This window comes from Podarcis pityusensis, assembly GCF_964106645.2.
Source record: "Podarcis pityusensis genome assembly, chromosome: 2".
NCBI lineage: Eukaryota > Metazoa > Chordata > Lepidosauria > Squamata > Lacertidae > Podarcis > Podarcis pityusensis.
The window spans coordinates 27,280,050-27,302,504 of record NC_138029.1 but is presented as its reverse complement, the minus strand read 5'-3'; the positions used below and the strand labels follow the sequence as shown (position 1 = coordinate 27,302,504).

The 22,455-nt window shown below is 43.3% G+C and overlaps 1 protein-coding gene across 3 annotated transcripts in view; it reads left to right on the top strand.

Annotated features, from left to right (window-relative positions):
* The window catches only part of SLC39A11 (solute carrier family 39 member 11), a 273,374-nt gene that overhangs the window by 23,583 nt on the left and 227,336 nt on the right, over positions 1 to 22,455 (top strand). The window lies entirely within an intron of this gene.

Here is a 22,455-nt window from a genome sequence, read left to right as displayed (position 1 = left end):
GTTCATCTTACATGTGCTGGAAACTGGTCTTGTTTTATTATATTATTGGGTTTATTAAGTAATGATCCATAGACCATTTGCATCTTTACAAGTGTGGCCGTGCCCCAGTCCTCATAAATTTAAGATAAATGGGGCACCGTGGCAGGACTTTGCTGCTGCTGCTACTGTTAGTCTAGTTAGTATATGTGTTGCTAGTAACATACTGGTTTAAAACAGAGATTGGGGGGGAAACGTGGTCTTCCAGATGTTGTCTGTCTCCAGCCCCCATCAGCTCCAGGCCAGCATGTTCAGTGGCCAGAAATGTTGTATTGCAGCCACATCTGGAAGGACACTGATTCCCCATCCCTTGTTTAAAAGTTTATGTGCTCTGTGGGATATAGACGGAAACAAATACCGTATTTTTTGCTCTATAAGACTCACTTTTTCCCTCCTAAAAAGTAAGGGGAAATGTGTGTGTGTCTTATGGAGCGAATGCAGGCTGTGCAGCTATCACAGAAGCCAGAACAGCAAGAGGGATTGCTGCTTTCACTGTGCAGCGATCCCTCTTGCTGTTCTGGCTTCTGAGATTCAGATTTTTTTTTCTTGTTTTCCTCCTCCAAAAACTAGGTGCGTCTTGTGGTCTGGTGCATCTTATAGAGCAAAAAATACGGTACCTTTGCAACCTGGGACTGATGGAGATTTGGGGAATTGCTGCTATAGCAAATCCCTGCACCAAATCCTAATATTCTGTGTGCTTTGGTGGGTGAAATGAAGCTGCCAGAGAAGCTGTTTCTTCCACCGGGTTCTGCTTGAGCAGAAGCAAGATACCTTATCATTTTCTACTGGTGATCTGGTGAAGATATATATATATTTCTGAGGACATATTTAACAGGGCAGCCTGCATATTTGCATTGCTCTTTCTCTTGGGGTTATGGGAATGAGTAATTATGACCTGCTTTTTCATTTCTTGTTTGGTAGGGCTTGTTCTCTCTTCCCTCCCTCAACCCCTTCTGTTTTATTTTTTCGTTCAAATCCAAGAGGAGATTTTAGTTGGCTCAGGTAGCATTCTTCCCCTCCTTCAATTTGAAAATCCTGAATTGCTTTTTTGAACAACATGTCTTGCTTCAGTCTCTTCTTAAGAGCCTAGACACAGTAATAGCCTCTGCTACTTGTAGGAGGAAAATACCATTGGATCTCTCCTTGAAGGAACTGCCTCATGAGGCAGCTGTGCTTGGGGGCAATTATTTCTGATGGTGGTGGCTTAGTATTTTAGCAACTACTCATTTAAAGCAGTGCTATAAAAGGGGGTTGTTGTTTCTTTGCAGCAAACAAAAAAAATCAATAAATTTCCTTAGGGTTTTTTGGCCAAGCGTCTGGGCCAAAATAGCTGTACTCTAAAGATATTAATGCATAGCTGCCAACTGTCCCTTATTTGGCGGGAAAGTCCCTTATCCCAGCGTCCTGCTGCTGTCCCTTATTGATGATGTCCCTTAAATTCCCCGGGTTTCAAAGGAAGCAGCTCCTCTCCCTCCCTCCCTGCTGGCCAGGGAGGAGGGAGGCTCCAGCTGTGTTGATTGGCTGTGTTGCTCACCCAATAAGGAGTCTAAGAATGACTGGGGGATGGAGCTTGCATGCCTTGTGCCGATCAAATCGGCCGTGTTGCCTGGGGATTCGCCTTTGCTCAGTGTTTCCCAGCGGAGAGGTGATGGTGGTTTTTCTTGCTGCATCCCCTTTGCCGGGTTGCTGCGCTGTGGGAACCACCGCTTGAGGCTTCGTTTGGCTGCTGGCTGGGCTTTCTGTTTTTTTTTTTTTTAATGATATTTATTAAAATTTCAAAAGAAAGAGATCACATTAATAAGAAAATTAACAATAAAAAGAAAAATACAAAATACAAAAAAAGAAAAAACAGTTAAAAACAATTCCATCTTTTCATCACTTCTTTTACGTTTACTTGTTTCCCGGACCTCCTCATACCTCCCTCTTTTGTATTCCAATTCAGTTTGTTAGTCCAGCAATTCCTTTCCCTCCTTTTTAATCCTGATCTTTAATCTTGATGTATTATAACATTCAATTTTTACCTATTAAAAACCAATTTTTCCAATTCTTTTAACCATTACTGCTAGAAACCGCTTAACTTCAATCCGTCATCATTCTAACATTCATTAATTTTACAATATTTCTGTAAGTAGTCTTTAAATTTCTTCCAATCTTCTTTCACCGACTCTTCTCCCTCGTCTCGGATTCTGCCAGTCATTTCCGCCAATTCCATATAGTCCATCATTTTCATCTGCCATTCCTCCAGTGTGGGTAGATCTTGTGTCTTCCAAAACTTTGCAATAAGTATTCTTGCTGCTGTTGTAGCATACATAAAGAAAGTTCTGTCCTTCTTTAACACCAATTGGTCGACTATGCCCAGGAGAAAGGCCTCTGGTTTCTTCAAGAAGGTATATTTAAATACCTTTTTTAATTCATTATAAATCATCTCCCAGAAAACCTTAATCCTTGGGCACATCCACCAAAGGTGAAAGAATGTACCTTCAGTTTCTTTACATTTCCAACATTTATTATCGGGCAGATGGTAGAGCTGGCTGGGCTTTCTGCCTTTGGCTCGGAGGGGCTCAGAAGTTGAACATACCTGTGCTCTGAAAACCCCTTATTTTGGCTGCTGATCCCTTATTTTCGAGGCTGCTGGTCCCTTATTTTCAAATCTGTAAGTTGACAGCTATGTATTAATGAGTACCTCAGTTGCCCCCCCCCCTGCATAAAATGGAATGTGAAATTTCCTGATCACAGCAGGGAGCTCTTTTTGTCTGCTCTTTTTGTCTACTATCTCCCCATCATAGAGAAGATGTTTTCTTTTAAATTTAATAAAATGCAGTAAAATGGCTACATATAAATTCAATAAATCAGAGAATGCAGTGCAAAGCAATACATAGTATAAGAACAGCAGTTCCAAAGCAGCTCAACAAAAAACCAGCCATATTGTGTTGATTGAAACCTGAGAAAATAACATAGTTTTTTAGCCACCTGCCTGAAGCAGGTGCCATGCAAACATCATTCTACACGGTCTTAAAACATTGGCAGTCCATATTGGTTCTTCACAGGCATGTTTGTGAGGCTGGTGGGAGAGCTTTGCTTTCTTCTTCACAGGGAAGATGGTTTAATAGAAAATCTAGTGTTTCCATCTCTGTTGTTCCATCTCTCTCCCCCACCCCCAAGCTCTTTTAAAAGGGATCTGGTTATAGCAGCCAGCTAAGACAGCTGTTTCTATTATCCAGGGTTGTAACGAGGGGGAAACCCTTCTCAGATTACAAAGCAACATCAAATCAGTCATGTTTTTATATTGTATCTGACAAAGTTTTCAGCTCTGAAGCCAAGGAGCAACTTGAGGACATCCTGCTGGATACTTAGTTCAATATTCTAGCTGCTGTTTTATGTTTTTTGTTTTGCTTTGCTCTTCTGAGTGCCCCAGTAGATTTTTGGAAAGCTATGCTGGTTTATGGTCTATTTAGTTGGAATATGAAGATGTACTTGTTTCAGAAATTCCAGCAGTGAGTTCCAACAAAGAGTGTTCAGGTTATTTACTTTGGGTAAATCCGTTCTCTTTATCTGCACACAGTACTAGTTAATGACTGGTAAGGACATTGTAAGAGCCCTGGTGAAGCTGGCCAAAGAGCCATCTTGTTTTCACAGTGGCCAGCATTGAGAGGCATAAACCATCAAAAATGCATCTCCTGTCTTTGCTCTGAAATGTGTGGTTGGCACTCCCTTAGAATAAAAGGATTCTTTAAAGTTGACCCTGAGCTATTTTTATTGTTTCATCTTGGCTAGACTCCGTATCTCTGCTCTGCACAGTAGCTGTGTGGGAATTTTAGCATACTTAATGTAAAGAAAAGCATATTTCTGCACTGAATTCTGGCTAAACTCTTTAGACATGTGCATTGATCTTAAGGATCAACTCTTAAATACAGTGGTACCTTGGGTTAAGAACTTAATTTGTTCTGGAGGTCCGTTCTTAACCTGAAACCGTTCTTAACCTGAGGTACCGCTTTAGCTAATGGGGCCTCCCGCTGTCGCTGCGCCGCCAGAGCAAGATTTCTGTTCTCATCCTGAAGCAAAGTTCTTAACCCGAGGTACTATTTCTGGGTTAGCGGAGTCTGTAACCTGAAGCGTCTGTAACCTGAAGCGTCTGTAACCCGAGGTACCACTGTACATTGATCTTGAGGATCACCTCTTGCACTGTCTCAACTTGGTTTCCCGCTTTTCCTGTTTGCTCTAACTATATTCCTAAAAAATACAAAAACAACAACAACAACAAACCCTATTGTGTGTTGAAGTGAAGGAGTTTGTATGTTAGCTGCTGATGGAGAAAAATGGCAAGTGCAACATAGTTTGGAAATGGGTATTGCTATTACACTTATAAAACTCAGTGATGCCTGAACCAGTCTCTGATGGAGTGCAGGTTGCTGTGATTTGAAATGCTACTGCCCTTTGATGCCCTCCTGAACTACAACTCCCATCAGCCCTACCCAGCATGGCCAGTGGTCAAGGATGATGGGAGTTTTAGTCCAACAGAGTCTGGAGGCCGTCGTGTTGGCTGCCCTTGCCTTAGTACATGTCATAAATAATAATAATGCAAACACACATGTGTTGAGACTCTTTGGATTGCAGTAGGAGACTTGGCTTTGGCACCTTCTTCCTTGGCTTAATAGGATGCTGAGACAAAGTGCTACCAAGTAGAAAGGAGTGGTGGCAGAAACATAGTTTTGAGCAAGCTGGAGGCGGGATGCTGAGCTAAGTTGACCATTTCCTGTGGATGTTGTTGGAGTTGACTCTGAAGAGAATCTTTGACAGGAGTGTTTTGCCTCGTGAAGATGTTACATAAGGGGCACAAGAGAGAATGCGCTCCTTCTCCTACTAATGATTTAAAAAAAAAAACCAGCTGCATTTTTTAAACAACCATCTTGCATAACTTACTTGGTGCTGTCACTCTTATTATTTATCTACAAGAGTATTTTCAAACCACCAACTAAAAAAAAAGGAAAAAAAAAAGATATTTATGGCACTGTACAATCAAGTCATTAAAACACCATAAAACACAGAACAAATGACAAACATTGAATCAAATTAATTGTCTAAAAGTGCTTGGTGAAACAGAAATGTTTTCAGCAGGAGAAGAAATATCAGAATATCTAAATTGTAGATGCCTGGCTTATTTCAATAGGAAATCTGGGATAGTCAGGAGAGCTTCTCCATATGGTCACAGTGATTTGGCTGGTGTATAAGTGACAAGGTGGTCTTTCAGGTACCCTCATCATTGTAGTAGAATGGCTTCAACACATCAGGTTGTAATAATAAGCACAGTAAGATCACCAGTAGGGAAGTGGGTGGCGCTGTGGGTTAAACCACAGAGCCTAGCACTTGCCAATCAGAAGGTCGGTGGTTCGAATCCCTGCGACAGGGTGAGCTCCCGTTGTTCGATCCCTGCTCCTGCCAACCTAGCAGTTCAAAAGCATGTCAAAAGTGCAAGTAGATAAATAGGTACCGCTTCGGTGGAAAGGTAAACGGCATTTCCGTGCGCTGCTCTGGTTCGCCAGAAGCGGCTTAGTCATGCTTGCCACATGACCCAGAAGCTGTACGCCGGCTCTCTCGGCCAATAAAGTGAGATGAGCACCACAACCCCAGAGTCGGTCACGACTGGACCTAATGGTCGGGGGTCCCTTTACCTTTACCTTTAAGATCACCAGTACAGTTGCTAAGAATTAGCACAACTCTGTGAAGAGGAAAACGTTTTGACGCACATATGTTGCACTGTAAAATGTGGTGCTGCTTGCAGAGTCAGAAGAAGTGTCTACTTCCCTGATGCAATGGAAAGAATCGTGGGGAACCCATCTAGATATAGCTCTGAATTTTTCCAAGGATATTGCCAGAGGTGGAGTGGGGTTCCTCTATTAGTATTCCAAGCACAGCAGTTTGCCAAGGAGGGAAAACACATTCTCTGTGCTAGATAAACACCCAAGCAAGCAGGAAGCTTGTCTTTTGAGGACAGTCAACTTCAACTAAGCAAACAACCCCTCTGTTTAGCTAGTAGACATCTAAGTACATTTCTTCCATGAAGCAGAACAATCAAAGCAACTGCCTTGCATTGTTCCTCCTCCTTGTAGCATGTTCCCAGTAAATTAATTCTGCCTTGCCATGGGATTCTACTGCTGGTATTCCTTTCCTTCAAAGAAACAATGCACTCCGCTGTGAAGCAGAACCATCAAGGCCGCTGTCCTATGTTGATCCTTCCTACATTTTGCAACATCTTACTACTAAATTAATTAACCCATGTCATGGGACCCCATTGTTAGATTTCTTTTTAAAGGACCGGAGCATTTTACTTATCTCTTCCTCATCCCCCTGTGTGCTGCATGCGGTATTCTATCAAATAGCAAATGGACTGCATCACCGAAACGATTAAGGTTGTCCCATCCCAAGCCCATAGGAATGTCCCTCAGTGATATTCTAGGTGTCGTGCTCCAGGGAGTGCTAATGTCTCAGTCCAAAGAGTAAAAAGCCTTTCCTCCAAAACACTTGCCCAATGGAAACAGATAAAGCATTAGCATGATAACTAGTTTCTAAATGTTGACCCCTCTGTTTGAGACTGTTCACTTGGCCTAAGGATTTTATGAGCAGTCAGAATGGGACCAGTTGCAAGGTACCCACCACCTCCACCTACCCAATGGCTCAGATATTTCTTAGGCCAGGAATAGGCTGATGATGACATTGGGTGCTCCCAGGTCCTTGAGAAGCCCCCCCCCCCACCATGTTTTAACAGTAATACTAATACTAATGATAATAATAACAACAATAATAAATTTTATTTATATCCCGCTCTCCCCAGCTGAAGCCGGGCTTGGAGCGGCTAACAACAGTAAAGTAATACAGCATTCTAAAATCAAATCATTATAAAATCAGTTCAAATTAAATTAATGGCAGCCATTGGGCTAGATTTCTGTGAGGAATTACCAAAGGAGGGGGTCAGGCTGTGCCTTGGCCAAAGGCCTATCTTGCAGGCCCTGCGGAAAGATGTCAAGCCCTGCAGGGCCCTAGTCTCTTGTGACAGAGCGTTCCACCAGATCGGAACCACAGCCGAAAAAGCCCTGGCTCTGGTTGAGGCGGTTTAGTTCAAAAATTATGAAACCAATATCACACTTGGACTTCAAATTGGTTTTGAACGATATATCGCCTAGCCCTAACACATAACATGACTGGTGATATATTGCCAGGTCAAAAATTATGAAACAGATATCACAATATGGACTTCAAACCAGTTTTGAATGATATATCTATATATTGCCCAGCCCTAATCCTGACTCTACTGGGAAAGTTATGCTTTCCTGTGACTCTTCTAGAGGAGACGTTCCCCAGCAAACATAAAATAAAGTAGTTCCCTAGTTTCTGAATCAGAAGTGATTTAGTTTTGTCTGACGGACGTGGGTCCGTTAGCGAAAGAAAAATATGTTTGTTTGAATATCGAGGGTGCTTAGCTACTAATACAGCAAAATACAAGATTAATAACTATTAAAGGTATCGTTTCAAGTGATAAACTGTTAATGTTTAGAAGCTGTATTATCAGGAGGCTTTCCTTGCCTCCCTGATAATGGCTGGGATTGTTCAGTCTCATTAGACATTTCGTCTTTGAGGATTTAATATAAAGTCCAGTTTAAAACAGCCCCCAGATTCTTAAAAGTTATGTATCATTAAAAAAACAAATGCACCAATTATTTTCAAGCTGCCTGAATGCAAAAAAGGATAGTAATTTTTCCCTGCTTCTAAGCACCAAGAGCAAATGAATTAACAAAGCTCACGAGCAAAACCAGTTGTGAATCCAAAAAATTATTATAAACTATTGCTATTAACACGTTTCAAAGTTGTCGCCATGCACATCAGAGAAAATGTTCCCTAATGTATGAACGTCCTTCTAAAAAGTTTGTCATTAACTTCTACGCTCATTAACAACAGCGTATTATGATATTATTCTGAATTCCCTTGCTAGCAACAAACCCATTAGCACAGCTGCTTTAGGACAGTAAAACTTTATTCTTGTATTTCCGCCCCCCCTCCCTTTCCCCTCAAACTTATTCTGAGAAAGGATTTGGTGTCCTCTGAAGAACACATCAAAACATCCCTTACTTCAACTATCTGTTGGAACAGTTAATAAAAAAGCATTTTGCGTGAGTCGGATCATTGAATAAAATGGAGCAATGTGCTATGGATTGTAGCATGAAATGGGGTGAAAGCCACTTTAATAAAAGATGGATAGTACCAAATGGCTTACCTCAGAGTCTGGGAGGGCAAGAGTTAACATCCCCCTTCCCTTAAGGAGAGAGTCCATATGTACATGTTAAACAGTTTAATAAATTGTTCTGCGTCCACTTACGTTCACAAAGATGTGAACATGAGCCCAAATACTTTCATGTGGCAAGCGACGGAGCAATATATTATTTATTTATTTATTTATTTATTTATTTATTTATTGAAAGTTAAGAACATTGCTACTAGCAATATATCTCAGATTCTATAGCCTACGTATAGTAGGGGTATTTAAAATGAGAGCCGTCAAAGCGATCCATAGTTAAAAGTAGAAGTTGGCAAATGTGACCTCTTTTTTTTTGCTCCTCAAAATATGGCAACCCTAAACTACTACTTTATTTTTGAGTGGCCTTCGTTTTCTGCCAAACATAATAGGATGCAGGTTTGTTCAACTTGGGTACCAAAAAGGATGCTTCTGATGTGCCGCTGGAGATGAGTTCTTGGTGTGAAAGATTCACGCTGTTCTGTAACAATAGAACTATTCTAAGGCAAGAAAGGTTGCAAATAGATCTGTAGCTGGCCTATCAGGGTGAGCTATTATTATTTATTATAGTCTTATTTATCGTATATTCAGATAAAATGTTTTGCAGTGATTTCAGTCGAAGTAAAATGCGTAAAGCAGGTGCCACAGATTCTCTCGAGGGACCATACAGTTCTTTGTCGTACAGACAGATGTTTGAATTACGTGATGGTCTTACAGCTTTGCCAATGTTCAGGGAGAGAGCCCTGCCTTCAAGAGAGACTAATGGAGCCTGCTGCAGGTCGATACTGCCTTGGGCAATAATTCAATACTCTGTAATCATACACAAACTCTGATAACAGGAGTTAAAAGGGTGCTTATTACTAAAGTGCACAGCTCAACAGAAACAAATGGTTGAATAGTAATGTGGGCTGGATTCTGGCCTGATAAATGTCAGTAGCATGGAAAATGAGGTAATGTGCATTTAATTCCTGGGTTCCTTAAAGGAACATTGGTCATTGGCTATGGATTAAGATTAGGAAAGCTCACGATACCGAGATCTAGGAAAAGAGCCAATCTCTTCAGTCAAGGATGGTAACGATGAAAAGGGGGGGGGGGATCCACTTTGGTTTTGCTCTTTGTTTTCCTCCAAGCTATTAAATTGATAATCTGACACTGTGTTTGCATATGTAGAATACAAAGCATCCTATTAAATGTCATGCTTTTTGCACAACCTGGCAGTGATACACTGTTCCTCTCCTTATCAGCAGACAGTTGAATTTAGCATGATAGCGAGATGAGACTAAATGTGCAACCTTTCTCCGCCTTGGGGATGTGCTGCAAATCTTCCTTTCCCTTGTTTAAAATGAAGCATGGCCTGAACTCTCTGAATAGCAGAGGAGCCTTTGCCAGTGTGTAATGTAAACCATTGGCTGCTGTTGTCCGCCCCCCCCCATGTGGTTGAATTGCAACTCCCATCTGCCCCATCCAGCAACGGCACCAAGGAAGGCATTTGACTTAGCCATCTCTGTTGTAATGGCTTGAATCTTACATTACTTTAATCCGTAAGGGATTGTGCACCTTGCTGTGTGTGTGTGTGTGTGTGTGTGTATTCCATTGCTGCCATTTACAGTGGTACCTCGCAAGACGAATGCCTCGCAAGACAAAAAACTCGCAAGACGAAAGAGTTTTTCGTTTTTTGAGTTGCTTCGCAAGACGAATTTCCCCATGGGCTTGCTTCGCAAGACGAAAACGTCTTGCAAGTTTGTTTCTTTTTTCTTAAATCCGTTAATACCCAGGGTGCATTGCTTGAAGACTTTGGTGATTTTTGAAGCTTTTCCAAAACTTCTTTTGCAGCCATTTGGTAATTTAAACTTTTAAAACTTTTTTGGGGGTTTTTGGATTTTGGGTTGCTTCACAAGACGAAAAATTCGCAAGACGAAAAAACTCGCAGAACGAATTAATTTCGTCTTGCGAGGCACCACTGTACAAGGGAACATGTAACCAATTGGTAAGCTGGTCACCTGTATTACCCTGCCAGAAAACGAGGATAAATACCACATTTTTTGGTGTATAACACCTCCCCCCATGTATAAGACGACCCCTGTTTTTGGGGACTCCAAGTTAAGGAAATGGGTGGAGATTTTCCAGAGTTGTTGAGCCTCAACGAAGCCACCAATCGTCTGCTCGCTTGCCGCCTGCAGCCACCAGTCGCCCGACCAATTGCCGCATCACCCAATTGCCAGCAGGCCTTCACACGGCAACCAATCACTCGCCCAATTGCCGCTGACAATATCCTGCTCGTGGCTGCCACCAATCGTCCGTCCCCTCTCTGCACTACCCGTGTATAAGACGACACCCAATTTTTACTATTTTTTAATAATGAAAAAACCTCATCTTACACGGGGGGGAAAAACAGTACACTAAAATCAGGTTGATTTTTTTCTTCCCAATTGGCAGTGTGCTAAATATGTCTGGTCTGTACGTGGAGAATAACCATGGTTATTCAACCACAATGTGTCTGTGTCTGTGTGTCACAATAGGCCGGCAGCACTTCGCCCCTCTCCTGTTGTGCGAGAGAGAAACCCACCAGGAATCTACAGTTCAGCTAAGTTTGTGTATACCAGGGATTGTCATTTCTTGCTCCCTGACAAGCTAGGGTCTCTAACCCACTTTAAGCGATAGATTGCAGTAGGCTTACGAATCTGGGTTCAGATCCCACAAGAAGCCAAGCTTGATGGCAGATTTCTGGCTGGTTCCTTCTGCTTGTCTTGAGAAGAGAGCAAAAAGGGAGTGCTTGGACATTGTGCATGACAAACCAGGATAAGCCAGCAGTCTTATGTTATCATGAGCCACCAAACGTGGCTCGAAAAGGATTTGGATTCCCTTTTAAAATATTGGGTGTCAAGATCTGGCATTTTTAGAGTCAATTCTTAATGTTCCATGCAGTGTAGATGGAGAACAGGTGAATGGAGGAGCCCAAACTTTCAAAGAAAACAAATACCGTATTTTTCGCTCCGTAAGACGCACCTGAGCACAAGACACGCCTAGTTTTTAGAGGGGGAATGCGAGAAAAAGATATTATTTAAAGGGAGCGCTGAGCAGAGCCTGTATGCACCCGAGGCTCTGCTCAGCGCTCCTTTTGATGAGCCACGTGGAGTGTGTGTGTGGCACTTGCAGGCTTTTCTCCCTCCTCAGGGAAAAGCCCCCAAGAGCCGCACACACGCTCCGCGCGGCTCGTGAAAGGGAGTGCGGCTCCTGGGGGCTTTTCTGGGAGGTGGGGGAAGGGACTCAGGGGCTGCCCATTGTCATTGACGGGCTGCCCTTCTCCCTCCTCGGGGAAAAGCCTGCAAGAGCCGCGCTCCCTTTAAAGAGCACACAGAACGTGTGTGCGGCTCTTGGGGACTTATCCCGCCTGCATTCGCTCCATAAGACGAACACACATTTCCCCTTACTTTTTAGGAGGGAAAAAGTGCGTCTTACGGAGCGAAAAATACGGTAGCTGTGTCCCCCCCCCTGTAGTTGTAGCACATCCCTTCTTTGTTCCATCCGAAGCACTAAGAAATCTTACTAATTCAGCACCGGAGCTTCTGGAATATTTGTGTGCTCTCAGCGCTATTGTCCTCATGTTCCGGTGAGAACTGAAGCACCTGGGGAAGGCAGAGAGAAAGAAAGAAAGAAGCCCAAGGTCACTCCGATAGTGGGAAATGGCTCTCCTTTACCTCCTGTTGCTATAGCAGCTCGTACATGGATGCATTTCTCTTCATAAGCCATTTGTGAAATAGAGCAAGGTTTTCGTCTTGGAGAGGGGGGCACGGCACTCAGCCTACAGAGACTCTCTCCTTATTCCAGATGAAAACAAGCACGAGTTATGTGGTCCACGTGGCCAGCTTTCTGTACTGAGCGGTTATATGGGATTTGGCATCAGCCAGAAATTGAAAATTCAAACAGTTAGGACCACTGGAGATCCTATAATCACTGCTTCCTGTGTTTTTCCAGACCACTGCCCAGTTTCCTCTTCCTGCGGTCGCAACAACTAGAAACATGATTTTCTTTCCCCTGAAAGAAGAATGTGTGGATTCTGCATTTGAATTGGTGTTCCATCTATAAAATACAGTGGTACCTCGGGTTAAGTACTTAATTCGTTCCGGAGGTCCGTTCTGAACCTGAAACTGTTCTTAACCTGAAGCACCACTTTAGCTAATGGGGCCTCCTGCTGCCGCTGTGTCGCCGGAGCACGATTTCTGTTCTCATCCTGAAGCAAAGTTCTTAACCTGAAGCATTATTTCTGGGTTAGCGGAGTCTGTAGCCTGAAGCGTATGTAACCTGAGGTACCACTGTACCTCGTTTGCAGAACAATGCTGGCCATAAGATTTTTAACCTGCCCATTTTATGTACCAGGAAAGGCCTGGGGAGTCCCTTTTTTGGGGCGGGGGTTAGATACATTTTGAGCGACAATTGCAGTAGAAAATCCAAAGTGTGCATGGTTTTTTCCTTTCCTACACTGAAGATTCTGCATCAGAATGAGCTGTACCTGGATTGTGAGATAAGCACAGGTGTTCAGGCCAAAGTTTACAAGGCAAATGCGGAAGACTTGAGCATCAAAAGTGCTACCCTATGGACTTGGAAGCAGCTTGCGTTTGTTAAGCTTCAAACACTATATACTTTTTAAAAAAAAAAAGTTTAAAAGCCATTGGAAGGAGGCAGAGGAAAGACGAAGGCATGTCCCCAAACTGGTGTCATCACCATGCATGCAAAATAGCATTTCCATCCCCTGTAAGGTTGATCTCTGAGGGAGATGAGAGCTGTTTCCAGTCTGTGTTTCTCTCCCCCCCCCCCCCCAGAATTGACAACTGCATTTAAAGCAGCCACTCCAATTGCTGCTTTCAGGTGAAGGCAGTTGGGGAGGGGAGGAGGAGGAGGAAGACAATGTGAGGTGAGAGGGAAAATGAACTGAAGGGATTCAATTTACATTTTTATTTGTGTGAGTCAGCTCTCAGTTTCTCTCTGGTCTCTTATTTCCTCAGATTTGTTTCCTCCCCTGGCACAATAATAAAGTATCACTTTCAATGAATTCTTCAGAGGCTCCTTGGCATTTTGCCCAGGGTTTGGGAAGAATGAATTTTACTCCCAGTAGTTACAGAGCAAATCTTTCCAGGGTTGATCACACTTTTGTAATACAAAGTTTAGCGCTCCTGATGCTTTGAGAAGCTGTTGTTGTTGTTTTGCAGTAGGAAAAGTGATGGGAAAATACGATGGAAAGTGTGGAGTAACGCTTGCTTGATGCAATTTCATCTAACACCCCTGCAAGCAAATTGGGATGAATGCTCATTGATTCCGGAAGGGACCTTAGATGTTTTTTGTACCTTGGAGAATAAAGACAGCTTTCTCTCCAACTGATTTTGTTCATGATGCACAAGAGTAGAAGCAGGGAAATGGTGTTCTTTGGAAATTTGCTCAAAGTGAATGCTTTGAGGTTGCTTCATAGAATCACTGAGCCTGGGGAAAAGCCTGTTTTTTAAAAAATAAAATAAAAAATGCATTGTAATCTGGTTGGTTTTCATATTTGAAAGAGAGCACTACAAATGATGCTCTGTGTGTCAAAGCCACAGTTCCACTTATTAATAGTTATTGAGCTATATTAAAAATGCCTGCAAGAACATGTCTAAAGACACATCTACACACTAGGCTGTCACAATTTGTTGACTCATCAAACCAAAGGCAGTTGGGGGTGGCTCCAAGTTCAGTAAATCTGTTTCTGCTTCTTCTCTGTGTGCAAAACAGGATTGTGTGTGTGCATACCTGTGTGCCTGCAGACCACAAAAATACATGGGCTGCCCTACCATGGTGGGTCTCAGGTTGTGTGAGTCTCCTGCAAAAAATGATTGGACCCATCTATGCGAGTTGAGGACGATTATCTTTTATAGGAGTAGGCTGGGATTTGGGTTCTAGCCCATATTGCTCATTGACAGGCAGCTTGTATCCTTGCTCTTACTTCACTTTTATAGATAGGGAAATTGTAAAGAGGTTGAACTTCATTCCAAAGTGCTCTCAGAATTGTAGAATAAATAGTGGCTCTTAGAGTTATTTGTGGGACAATCGCCTCCCCCCCCCTTTCATACTAATTCCTGCTTATTAAAAAAATTCCTTTTCCTGACCTCATTGTGTTTCTTACCCCTCAAAGTCTTGCAACAGAGTGTGAAGCAAGAGCACACAAGGAAGGGTAGCAGCATATGTGCTGACTATCAATAGGCTGCCATGTGCAAGACAGAATTGGCGTATCTTTCAGATTAGTCGTATGGGATTTTAGTTTTGGTGCCATTGTTTGCCTTGAGCTGTCTGCAGGAGGTAAGACACAAACCCAAACAAATAAGCAATCAAAGCCGAAAGATCTCAGATTCCAAGGCTGGATCTTTGGTGCGTTGTGTGTGCATGTGCTTAGTTCCATGTGGCCGAGATGATAAGACTGTCAGGTGGAATCAGAGCTAGTTGGAGAGTGATTGCCAGTGGTTCTTCCTCATATTGGAAGGAGGCTTCAGGTGGTGGGTTTCTGCATGGGTCTGCCCCAGGCACCATAGTCTTCAACATTTTAATGGGCAACTTGGATGAAGGAGAAAGAGGGAATCCTTTCAAAGCTTAACACCGAAGGAGAGAGGAATGGAATTCAAATTGACCTCGACAGAATTGCGGCGCTCATCTCGCTTTATTGGCCGAGGGAGCCGGCGTACAGCTTCCGGGTCATGTGGCCAGCATGACTAAGCCGCTTCTGGAGAAATCAGAGAAGTGCATGGAAACGCCGTTTACCTTCCCGCCGGAGTGGTACCTATTTATCTACTTGCGCTTAGACGTGCTTTCGAACTGCTAGGTTGGCAAGAGCAGGGACCGAGCAACGGGAGCTCACCCCGTCGCGGGGATTCAAACTGCCAACCTTCTGATCGGCAAGCCCTAGGCTCTGTGGTTTAACCCACAGCACCACCCGTGTCCCTATAGCAGTGTGGAGTGGATGCCAAAAGGGGGGACTGGGATGGGGGGGGCAAAGCTTGTTTTTGGCTACAGCTTGTGGTTAAGGAGAAAACAACCCATGAACCTAGGTTTAGACAACACACTGAACCTTGGTTTAGCAGCTAAGTTGAGCTAAAGGACCAAGGAGGAGCAAAGCAGGTGCAAGATGCTGTTGGAAGCATTTGCATAGCCATAATGCAGCTCACCATGTTGTGCAAAGCAGGCCTCTGTGTAAGTCAGCTTCAGGTGAATGATTACGGTGATAATACTGAAGGCAAAATGCTGCACAGCCTTGAACTGGTCTTAGGAGCTAATTGCTGGAAGTGTGGCTTAGTGGACCTAAATTTAAATGGGGAGCTCTGAAACCATAGTGCCTATCTCCTGGCTATCCTGCTGGATTGTAATCAATGACAGGGTGAAATGCTTGCTCATAATTTCCACTGGAAAGAGCATTTTTCTTTTAAGGCTGTAAAAAGTCCACATTTTAATACTGATTCTCTTTAAGTGTATCGTGTACGTAATGTTCCAGCAATGTCCGAGCACTCTGAAGCTCTTTCTGCTGGTTGACAGCAGCCTAATAACAATAAAATCGAGCTGTTTTTCAGCGGGGTGAACTTGCAAAACCAAATTGAATTGCAGCCCGTGACCGCTGTTTGCAGGAGCAAAAAAAGGGACTATTAAGAATATTGAAATTGACTAAGTGTTTTAAAATTAGAATCTTCCTTAGCTGCATATCTATCTATCTATCATGTATCCATCACCTCCACAAAATCCATTTATGAGGATTTTTTTTTTTTTAGTGTTCTAGCCCATTGCCACAGTCCTTAGTGCAGGCGTTTTAAATAAACAGTGTCAGAAATGTTACAGCAGCAGATAACACAGAGCGCAGCCTTGCATATGCTGTGCAAAACCCCCATAATATTTTAGGACTAATTTAAAGCACAGTAAATTCAGGGATGATCTTTTCCTGCTTGCTTGAGTATGCACAGGATAAGGCTTTAAACCAGAGCTATATATTCTCCGGATTTTATGGCTTTACCTCATATTTCCAAGTACAGCTTCCTCCAGTGTCGTCCAGTGTTCTCCAGGGCTAAGCATCCCATCTTACCAGACCACTGACCATGCTGGCTGGCGCAGATGGGAACTGTAGCCCAAGAACGTAGGGAGGGCACCAGGTTGGGAAAAGCTCTCCTAGTGCTTTCACATAGAGGGCTTAACCCTTTTGACTGCATCGCAAGGCTGTTCTTTTTCTGTTCCTGCACTTTGAGACGTTAAAAAAAAGAGGAAAAGAATCCTCAAGACTTCATTTGATCCTGCATTCAAAGCCAAACAGTAGGCACAAATTAATCCGTATGCCTTAGATATGTAAACCTACAATTAAATTGACAGTGAGAGAAGCAAGCATGATTGCAAGCAGAAGGGCGTTGGATGTGTCAGAAACGGGAGAATTTGCTTTGATGCAGCAGATTGAAATATATGTAAGGTAGCATAGTGACAGCTTATTATTGAAAGAAACCCTGAATCACATAAAGGAAGGGGGGGTGCTCCTTTGACACGCTGCCTGTTTCTGTGATGTATTATGAAGAGGTGGCATTCAGGGAAAATGCCATTTGCATTGTGAGATCTTAGCACTCTGCATAGGAGAAGACATCCCTCCAAATGTGTTTGCAGAAGAACCATGGAATAAAGTCCATGTGCAATTTTATTTATTTATTTTCATTTATAACAAATAAATATTTCAAACAGTGAAAATGTCATCGTTACATGCTAAACCTCGACTGCCTTCCCCTTCTTTCTGCGGTTCCTTAAATTTACTCTCTTTTCCCCCACGGCATTTCCCAGTTAAACCTATTTATACTTTCCCTCATCTATTTCATATATGTTTTAGCAACGGCACATTTTTACAACAATCCTGCTAATGTCTTGATTTGTTTACAGTTTGTTTTTGTAAATATTCAATACAAGATTTCCGCCCATGCGTGATTTTGGCTGTTTGCATAATACTGGCAGAGGAGAGGGGTGTGTGGGAGCAATGGGCCATGTATTAGTTAAAATAAAGGGCATAATTATCCTTTTCTCTTCATATGTTATTTCTTAAGGAAACTTAGGAAGTTTGTACAGTATTCAGATGAAAAAGCTTTCTGCTTCAGTTCAGCAGGGCACCGGTAGAAAATGCTTGTTTATAAATATGAATGGATTATGAATAAACAGCCTTCATGCAGAAATTATCACCACAAGTGTTGATTGGCTGCATGTGGAGCTCTCAGAAATTTTAACGTGTTCCTCATCACGCAGTGAACCAACTCAGATGCGACAGGAAATCATGGCTTCCTGCTATGTGAATGAGCTCCTCCCTCCCCTCCTGCTCTGTAGCAATGAGGAAAGAGATCGAAAGCACCCATGTCTGCCTTTTAAGCAAACCACAGTTCCCATTGCATTTGAATTGGGGGAACCGGTAGTTTGCTAAAACAACCCGCTATCAAAATGTGCCCTCCCACCTTGCCTTGTTCTGAAACCACGCTTCAAACACACTGGAGGGATTATTAATCTTTGCACCGTGTGCTAATTGCTTCACTAATTTATTTCCAAATTCAAAGTACTTCTGCTTTGTAAATGCTAATGATCTTTCTATTTCAGACAGTTCTAACAGCTGTGATTGTTCTCTAGATCAGTTAAAATGTGCTTTCCTTGCTCTTCTGTATGCTTGGTTTTCTGAATACTTATTTCTCTCTCCCCCCCCCCCCCCGGAATTATCTGTCCTTAATTTTTATTTATTTATTTGTTAAATTTGTTTACTGCCCTTCACTCGCAGTTCTCAGGGTCGTTCGCAACATAAAAATACAACATAAAAGCACAAAATACATGATAAAATGAAAACAAACCAACAAAAACAACCCAATAACCTCCTTTTTAACTCCTCCCACAAACACATTTAAAAGGGGCATCAGATGTCAATCAGCCAAAGGCCTGGTTGAAAAGGAATGTTTTTGCCTGGCGCCTAAAGGAAGGCACCAACCGAACCTCCCTGGGGAAGGGCTTTCCACAAACAGGGAGCCACTGCAGAAAAGCCACTGTCCAGATAAGGGCCCAGCTGGGCCACCAGCCAAAGCTGATGGGAGGCACTCCTTGCCATCGAGGCCACTTGAACCTCACACAATAGCAAAGGATCCAGAAATACCCCCAAGGTACATACCTGCTCCTTCAGAGGGAGTATAACCCCATCAGCTCACAGTTTTATCATGGAATTAAGCATTACAGTACACTCTGGCAGTGACCTTCAAGAAAGCTGTAGATACCTCCTGCCGAGCGTTAAGGCAACCTTACCAGATAAGCCTCCTGCAGTGGTCAGCCAGTGAATTCTACTCAAGAGCACTTTGGCATTCCATGAACATAGTTGCCAACTCCCTGGGGCTCTGGGTGCCCGAGCACCCACAAAATTCCCCATGAAGGGGAAATTTTGGTGCCAGGGGCATGCATGCTGCATGGCATCCACGGCGCCGGGCACCCACAGTCGTGGGGCCAAGCTTGCACTCCTGTCCACGAATATAGCCTAGCAGCTTTACCTCTGTTTTCCCTGCTGCCAGTCTGCAGACAGAAAGAAACTTCTGTTCTTCCTTTCTGGGACTGCCCTACCTCCCCAGGGACTGAGGCTCAGGAGTCCACTGAATGAGCTCTGTGTCTGTGCTTACTCCTTTCAGGAGCTCAGGAGTACTCTGTTCTTCAGACAGAGGAGCCTGCAGCTCACAAGGCCCCCATGTTCCTCCAGCCTTCTTCCAGTCCATGTCCTGGCCTGGGAAGCAGCCAAGCATAGTGTGCAATCGTATACCTCTCCCTATTGCCTGCCTGCCATTTCAGACTCATTCTTTGCTTGGTTATTTGCCCTGCCAGAACTCCAGCCAGCCACTTCCCTTCCTCCTAAGTTATAAGGAGTTCTGAAACCTCAATGCCGACATCTGTGTCCTGTCATGGCTGTTTCTTATCTACCTTGTCAGGCCACTCTATGGCGAAGGAGAAGCTGCCTGTGGACTGGCGCCCCGATTCTGCCTCTAGGCAGGTGAGAGGCAAGGATGCAGTGAGGCAGCCCCTGGCAGTTCTTCACAGGCTGTCCTTTTTTGTTTGCTCGATCTGTCTATATAGGTGGATTAATGGCACTGTTAAACTCTTTCCTTGTGTTGCCACGTTTTCAACTACTCGCTCTAGGTATACAACCTCTTAAGGAAATGAGATAGCCTTGCATTAGGCACATAAATATTTCCCAATAACCATTCTTTATCTGCAGCTTTCCCCTTTTTAACCATCGCATCAAGATACTTCTTTCCACTATAAATTCCACCCTCCTAGAAATAAGAATAGCAACACAATGATCTGTCCTGGTCGGTGCCTCTGGCACTCATGTAAATGGTTTGGCAGAACGTTGTGGTTCATGTTGACTACATAGCTAGGATCAGATAACATGGGACATTACATTATAGAGGCTTTATAAGGGATGAGTAATTCAGGTACAATGTGGTGGCAAGTTTTCCCTCCGTGCAGCAGTTTGGGAAATGAAACTCTTGCCATCTTTCCAGCACTGCATTATTGCATTTCTGTGACCCTGTTGCCCACTTCAATCTCCTTGTCCTAGTTGGTGTGTTTTAGGGGATGGGTGAGCAGGTCTTTGCTGTTCCACCACCTTGGTTTTCCTATGGTGCCAAAGCAGTGTAGATACAAAAACACTTCAACATGGTTAGAAGTCCTGTATATTCTATTTTTTGTGTGTGTGTGTGTGTATTGTTTTTTTTAAAATGATATTTATTAAAGTTTCAAAGAAAAAATTACATAGATAAAAAGAAAAGAAAAAGAAAAAGAAATAAAAAAGAAAAAAATACAAAATACAGAAAAAAGATAAAAAACACTTAAAAAAAACAACACATCGATCTTTCCATAACTTACATTTCATTTCCTTACTTCCCTGACTTCCCCACACCTCCCTTTTTTGTATTCCAGTTCTATTGGTTAATTCAGCAATTCCTTTCCCTCTTTGTTTTTGTCTTAATCCTTTAACTTAACATATTATAACTTTAGAGAAGTCCTGTATATTCTAGGGCATCTGCTGCACACTTAACAATTTTTAAACGTGATTTGGAAAGATTAGGCTAGATTCCGCAGAACATAATACAGTGGTACCTCAGGTTACAGACGCTTCAGGTTACAGACTCCGCTAACCCAGAAATAGTACCTTGGGTTAAGAACTTTACCTCAGGATGAGAACAGAAATCGTGCGGCGGCAGCAGCAGCAGCAGCAGCAGCAGCAGCAGCGGGAGGCCCCATTAGCTAAAGTGGTACCTCAGGTTAAGAACAGTTTCAGGTTAAGAACGGACCTCCAGAACGAATTAAGTTCTTAACCCGAGGTACCACTGTAAATCCGTAAGGCACACCAATGGCTGCCTTTGTGTTTGTGAGCCTGCAGAGACAGATGTCCCCGAGATTACAGTGGCATGCTGATTTAACATATATATTTTTCCTTCAACATTTTCCTATTTTGCCTGCAAAGTAATTATTTGTTGATAGTGCTTTCTTTTCTTCAGCTCTCATTTTGTAGGGTGACATCTAAAGGCTGAGCTTGGCGAGGTGCCACCCTTCAGTGGAAGAGTGTATGCTTTGAATGCAGAAGGTCATGGGTTCAATTCTCCCCCTGTATCTGTGCATAAAAAGGCACCAGGTGGCAGCCCATCTCTGCCTGAGACCCTGATGAGATGCTGCCAGTTCTTCACAGTAGACAAAACCGAGTTAGGTGGACCAGTCGCCTAACGTGGTTTCAGACAGCTTCTTGTATCCGGTATTTTAAGGAGAGCTGTAGACCTTGAAACAAAAGCATGTTTTAAGTATCTGTTATTATTGGCAAAAACCACAATTGCCAAATACCGGGGAGTTAAGAGGCCCTTTTAAGTATTAGAATGGATAATAAGAAGCTCTGAATAAAGCTGAAATGGGACAAGTTGCTGTGCTTGACATAGAGTAGAAAGGAAAGGTTATGTCAGTATTTGAATGTTTATTGTAAAAGCGCTGTCATAGGAATGGATATTTTCTCTGCTTGGTAACCGTCCGTGATTTGTGTAAGTTGGGAAAGAAGTTGTTTGCTAAGAGGTTGTTGTAGCACCTGAGAATTGCATGAGTGCTGTGGCTCCCGCCCCCCAGACTGTAGATGGCTTTAAAAGCGGATTAGAGAAATTCATGGAGGACCCAGGCTATCGGTGGCTAGAAGCCACCATGACTAAGGTCTGCCTCCACTGACAGAGTGGCAGTATGCCTTGAACAGCAGCTGTTGCACTCACGTCCAGATTGCTGCTGCACTCACGTCCAGCCCAGAGGCTTCCCACTGTGAGAGCAGGATGCTGAACTAGATGTGCCATTGGCCTGACCCAGCAGGGCTGTCTTGTTTTGTTTGCTCAGACGACAAGTATGGGCAGGCAGAGGAGAAATGACAAGAAGCAGAGTTTTTAAGTGATATTGTCTGGAGCGGGGGAGAAGTGTTTGGCTTAAGCTCAAGCTTAGGTAAAGGTAAAGGGACCCCTGACCATTAGGTCCAGTCGTGGACGACTCTGGGGTTGCGGTGCTCATCTCGCTTTATTGGCCGAGGGAGCTGGCGTACAGCTTCCGGGTCATGTGGCTAGCATGACTAAGCCGCTTCTGGCGAACCAGAGCAGTGCATGGAAACACCGTTTACCTTCCCGCCAGAGCGGTACCTATTTATCTACTTGCACTTTGACGTGCTTTTGAACTGCTAGGTTGGTAGGAGCAGGGACCGAGCAACGGGAGCTCACCCCATTGCGGGGATTCGAACCGCTGACCTTCTGATCAGCAAGCCCTAGGCTCTGTGGTTTAACCCACAGTGCCACTTACTGTTATTACCTACTGTTAGCTATTGCTTTAGATAAATCCCTACCTCTGGAGGAATTCAACCAACTGGGAGACCTTGCAGGAACACCAAGGAACCTAGTTCTCTCTCAAATAAGACTGGGACAGGCAAATCTGGTTTCTTTCAGTATCTCATTTTTCCAACCTTAAGTTTAGTTTTCCACATTTCCACATCACTTTGTGCCTTTAAAAAAAAGAAAAGAAAGAAATGAAAAAAAGTCTGCATGAAAACTCAGCAGCATTTCAGTGCAAATTACTTG